The sequence below is a fragment of the Podarcis raffonei genome, chromosome 1, assembly GCF_027172205.1.
Source record: "Podarcis raffonei isolate rPodRaf1 chromosome 1, rPodRaf1.pri, whole genome shotgun sequence".
In the NCBI taxonomy this organism is placed as follows: Eukaryota; Metazoa; Chordata; class Lepidosauria; order Squamata; family Lacertidae; genus Podarcis; species Podarcis raffonei.
In genome coordinates this window covers 64,428,020-64,434,019 of record NC_070602.1, presented here as the reverse complement: position 1 = coordinate 64,434,019, position 6,000 = coordinate 64,428,020, and the positions used below count along the sequence as shown (strand labels likewise).

The following is a 6,000-nucleotide window of genomic DNA, read 5'->3' as shown; positions in this document are numbered from 1 at the left end:
AAGTATAAAATGGTACATTGATTCAGGATGGATGCTTAGTTCTCGGCTTGCTAAACCATGGCCAGGAATGAGCAAAGAGACTTCATCTTCTGCCTTCAACAGGTGGCTTGGGACTCCCTAAAGGACTCTGGGACTGGTAATGGTAATATTCCTTCTTTTTATCTGCTGTGTACCTGTTAGTCAACTTCGAGTACAAATGATCACTCCAAGACTAATTGCCTATTTAAAAGGTGTTCAACAGTTTCATTGTAACATATTATAGGATTGATAGTTTTCCTAAACCAGGAAAAACAGCTTCAGGAAATGTTGTGTGAAGCAGCTTTGATCTGCAGGATCCTGCACAATCTATCAGTAGCTTCATTTAACAAATGAATGCTTAACTTAGGGCGGGTTAAGGTCTTTGAAACAAGACTCTCTTAGTTGCCAGAGTAATTAAAGGCTGAACATATACTATATATTTTGCTGCCAGAAATATTTAGAGGCTATGTGTGCTAAACTGATTCCTAAAGGCCAAAGTTAACATTTAGTTTTATTTCTTTTAAATACTTCATTAATTGCAAGATACAAAAGGAAAATATTAATCTCATCTAAAAGTTCTTGGTGTCAATCCAGCAAAGACTGAACCAAGTGTAGAAGCAGTTTTCTGTGCTTGATTGTCCCAACTATGTGTGCATGAATCCTCCCCCGCCCCAAATGCTGTTGCTGAAAGAAAATAATCCACATCCAGCAATCTGTATCATATGGCTAGTTGTTTTCTTAAGCAGGGGTGGGAACCTCTGGCCCATGTGCCAATCTTGGCCTGCAAGGTGTTTGGGGTAAGCTATGCCCATCCACCCTATACCTCATTTCAGGCAGGTAAGGGCGGGGCTTGATTGAAACAGCATCCAGGTGGTTGCCAGGAGCCTTTGAAGTGCTGCACAAAGTCATGATAAGCAGGTCTACCCTTCCTTCAAATCAGCCGATACGTTGGGAAAGCAATCTTGCTTAGCACTGAGCTTGGATATAGGAATGAGCTCTGTAGACCTGAGTCTAGTGCTAAGCAAGATCACCCCAGTGGCTGATGGGAAGGGAGAATGATCCTGCTGAATTTGGGCACACCAGAGAGCTCCCTAGAATTAATTTAGAATACTGCCACTTAAATCAGTGGGCTATATTCAGAGGAGGGGAGGCAATTTTTGCTGATCACTTCTTTCCTCTGTAGTCCCCGTTGAGTGTTCTGGAGTGGTGAAGGACTGTCTGAAACAGCACAAAAGGAGTGAAGGAAGCTTCATACTGAATGAGGAATCGGCAAAAATCGACTCCTGTTTCCCTTCCATGAGTGGGAGCTTCTGCTAGAGATGTTTGCAGAAGGGCTACTCTGGATCCAAACTACAGCGACAAACCAGACCATAAAAAGTTTGAGCACTAATTAATATTTCTGGATCCCAATAAAATGCAAATTGAATCTTCTCTCTTTCCATACAATGTGCATATGATGACAATCTTCCCAACAAAATTCTAAATCAATTCTATCACATCACCACAGCTATTTATTATGCCACAAACGGTATATATTTGCTGCCAACCTGAGAATATATATTTCTTGCCTTCTTGTATTGGCACTTCATTTCTTAAAAAAAAAAAAAGATATATGAAGCACCTTTTAGATTTAACTAGTGTAGATGTAATATTCATGCCAAATTGGTAAAATAAGATATCCACTCTCTTCCAAAATGATATCGCTGCTGAAACAGACATACGGTAAAATGGAACAAAGAAATTTTTATTGCCAATTTGCGAGCTTGAGTGCCTGCGGAACTGCAGCAATTGAAAAGCGATTTGCGGTTTTAGCGGTTGTATGGTAACTTTTGCGGGCTTGCAAGATCAAAGGCTTAAATTGGCTCTGAGTTACAATTTTCAACCTGTAACCCAATTTTAAGGGAGCGGCTTATATTCAGGTATTGTCTTTTTTTCCTCCCCCCCCCCCGAATGTTAAAGGTGTGGCTGATTTGCGGGTGCGGCTTATATTCGGGCCAATACGATAATATATAAAGCCCTTAACAACCTGGGACCAGGTTATGTACAAGATCACCTTACCCAACATGTGCCAACTTGACCACTTTGATGGGCAGAAATGGCACTACTATAGGTGTCACATAATGCCCATTCCACTTTTGTAAGAACTCAATCATTTAGTTTAGCAGCGTCTACACTTTGGAACTCTGCCCCCCCCCCCATTGATATCAAGCAGGTGCCTTCACTGTATGCTTTTTGGCACCTGCTAAAAACACTTTTGTTTAGATAAGCCTACCCAGATGCTTAGAAAGTTGGGGTAATTTTTATCTGTTTTTGTATTTTAACTTTTGTATGCTTTAAAGTATGGTTGTAATTTTTTCTTGATTTTCTTGTTTTATTTTTTTGTAAAGTGTTTTGACACTAATTCTGGGCCAGAGGAGCTAGGACAGCAGTCGCCAACCTCAGAAGACACCAAGGGGGCTGTGAAAGGTACAGTGCACAGAATGATTCCTGTCACCCCCCAGAGAGGAAAGAGAAGGAGGAGATGGACTTGGAGAAGTCTTTTTCCATTCTTGATCTAACCCCTTCAGATCCAAGGCTTCTGATCGTGGATGAGTATGGTGATAACTCATTTGCTACCTTCCATGGTGATGATACTGAAGAAAGGGAATTGCAGCCTGGAGATGAAAAGCTGAGAGGAAGGAGTAGAAAGTACTCAAACCATAAGTACTCCTGCCTTTGTAACTAATCCCAGAAATACAGTGGTACCTCTGGTTATGTACTTAATTCGTTCTGGAGGTCCGTTCTTAACCTGAAACTGTTCTTCAACTGAAGCACCACTTTAGCTAATGGGGCCTCCTGCTGCCGCCACGCGATTTCTGTTCTCATCCTGAAGCAAAGTTCTTAACCCGAGGTACTATTTCTGGGTTATCGGAGTCTGTAACCTGAAGCGTATGTAACCTGAAGCGTATGTAACCCGAGGTACCACTGTATCAAAATAAGCTCCAAGAGACAAGAGGGGAAGACTTAAGAAGAGAAGTGCTTTTTTAAAAAAGAAAGCAAAACTTCATTAGTTTTATTACTTCCAGCAAGTCGTGGTTTTGCAAACTTAATCTAAAATAAGCATCATTTTGATATAACATGGATTCATCTAACCCCTAAATTGGTCTGGATAATTAAAAAAGCCCACCTAATTTTATTACAGAATTGATATAATGAATAATAGCACAATCCTATGTATGCTTACTAGAAGTTCTACAGTGTTCAATACTACTCTCAGGTAACTGTGCATAGGATTGCCACGTACATCTTCTTCAAGTTGTGAAAAATATAAATATTTTCCCCACAAAACCATCTTAATGTTAATTCATCATCATCAGATTGTAAATTCATAGCACTGAATTTGCAAAGAATCAGAGTATAACAATTTAATTAAAAACATTGTCTTAATGGTTTAAGCCTTTTTAAATGTTTCCAAATGCCCAATGAAGAGATTTTATATAGTACAAGAAACATATGTCTCATGTCATGAAAACTGCACTTGAATACATAATATAGCTCCATAAATAGATTACACTTGAGATAGCCGAAAGAAAAACCCCCACACAAATTGTAGAAGAGGTTGTACATTTGTTAAATCACAAAGTCAAAGTGTAGAAATATTATTTTGACACTGTGAATGAATGTCACTTGCATACTTTTTCAAAATGATTTCTGAAGACATATTAAGCCTTACATAAAAAATTACAGAGAATTAGAAATTGCTAGTAGTTGTCCTCTCCATCTTCTCCATACCTCACACTGACAGAAATCTAAAATGATATGCTGAATTTTAGCTGAATCTAATTTTACAAAGTCAGTTAAAAGTTAGGGACTTTAGGGTCTTTAGATTTCTATTGGAATGGGGTTGGAAAAGATGGAGAGAACAGCTAAATTTTGCTGTATATGGACTGAGATCCAAGGAGGTGTTCCCAAGGACTTGGCCATGCCCAGTAATAATTATTACCTTTTTCTAATACTGCAAACCTTTTTAAAAACTTCCCCTCAGTCTCCACCTTGGTTTGCTATGTGGCAGGTAAGTATGTTGTTGAAGAAAAACAGGGCAAAAGGGGCTGGTTTTATGGAACCAGTTGTGAGGGTGCTCCCACCATACCATGTAGCAAATCACTTTTGAAACTGAGAAATTTTCAAAAGTGATTTAGTTAATGAAACTTCAGCACAACAAACGAATGAATGAGTGAATGAGTGAGTGAGTGAGTGAATGAATGAATGAATGAAAACCCCTCTAGACGTGCTCAAGTCCTTGTAGTTCTTTGGATCTGATCCCAGCCAAAATGCATCAGAGTTTTCACAAGATTTATTTGTGAAAGTGGTTCTTGGTGTCTTCTAGTTTAGGATTAACAGAGAAGATTTTTTTATCATAATCCCAAACTCAATAGAGAAAGTTGAATTTAAACACTGAAATCAGTGCAGTCATGATTACATCTTTACTCAATTTAGAAGGGGAACACTGCTTCTGATCTCTGAACTGACAGAGCGTATAAAAAGGCACATACAGTACAGTTATTTAACCAAAAGCTTCAAAAAACATCATAAAAATAATATTTAAAACTGTATTTAGATAGATAAAGGAAGTCGGAGCAAAACTGACTATTCACTACTGTGGTTTTTAAGTTTAAACAGCTCTTAAGTTTAAACAAATGTACCCAATTAAAGCACAGGTAATTACGCAGCAACAAATCATCAAAGGTGGAATAACATCACTAAATGTAAGATTTTATTTTCATGCATGTACGTATATTGGTAGAACTAGCTGAGTGGGTTAGTTTGCCTATCAGTACATGAGACCTTAGTGGAAGTAGACAATCATCAGACTGGTTATGGAGCAGCCACCAAGAGTGGAAAAACAGAGTATTCGAACAAGATCAGAAAAAAAATATCTTTTTGCTCCATGTAATGCATGGAGTTCAATTTCAGTAAGCGCGAAAAGTAGGAAACTTTAATGTCTAAGAGATGGCATTATCAAGGTCAAAGACTATTTCTAAATGAATAATCATTGTATGACCAACTGTAGTTACTATTTTTAATATACTTATGAATTAGAAACAGTATCCTAAATGCCACAAGAGGAATGAATATTAATAGGCCAATGACACATTTTCAACAGACTATTGCACAAGAAAAAAGTAAAGGGCTCCTGTGAAAAATATACAAACTTGTATTATTTACAACCAATACAAATGACTCTGTGAAATAAAACTGGGGAGGATTATTCAATATTAAAATAACTGAAGATGAATGGAAATAGGTATGTAGGTATGTAGAAACTAAATTCATTTCTGGTAGACATGACGTTAAGAGAGAACTATACTCAGTTCATCTATTGTAATACAATATAGATGGTACTACACATGGGATGCGGGTGGTGCTGTGGGTTAAACCACAGAGCCTAGGACTTGCCTATTAGAAGGGCCGTGACGGGGTGAGCTCCCGTTGCTTTGTCCCTGCTCCTGCCAACCTAGCAGTTCGAAAGCACGTCAAAGTGCAAGTAGATAAATAGGTACCGCTATGGAAAGGTAAACGGCATTTCCATGCGCTGCTCTGGTTCGCCAGAAGCGGCTTAGTCATGCTGGCCAAATGACCCGGAAGCTGTACGCCGGCTTCCTCGGCCAATAAAGCGAGATGAGTGCCACAACCCCAGAGTCGGCCACGACTGGACCTAATAGTCAGGGATCCCTTTACCTTTACACACAGTTACAAAAAGCAAAACTGTATTGAGATTTGTCAGATTCATAGCAGAAGAAGATGCATATTTGTCAACATTTGGTTGGAATGCCTTTGGATAAATATATATATATCAGTAAGACATCATAAATAGTATCAGCTGGGACATTTGTGATCCAAATGAATGCCCCAACGTTACTGGGAGCAATTAAGTGACAAGTCAGGAAGGAGCATGTAAGTATGTTGACTATAGCATGTATTCTATTAGCAAGAACATGGAAA

At 38.6% G+C, this 6,000-nt stretch overlaps 1 protein-coding gene across 1 annotated transcript in view; it reads right to left on the bottom strand.

The window, feature by feature from the left end:
- Nucleotides 1-6,000, bottom strand: part of ELP4 (elongator acetyltransferase complex subunit 4) — a 148,081-nt gene that overhangs the window by 14,632 nt on the left and 127,449 nt on the right. The gene's annotated exons all lie outside the window — the stretch shown is intronic.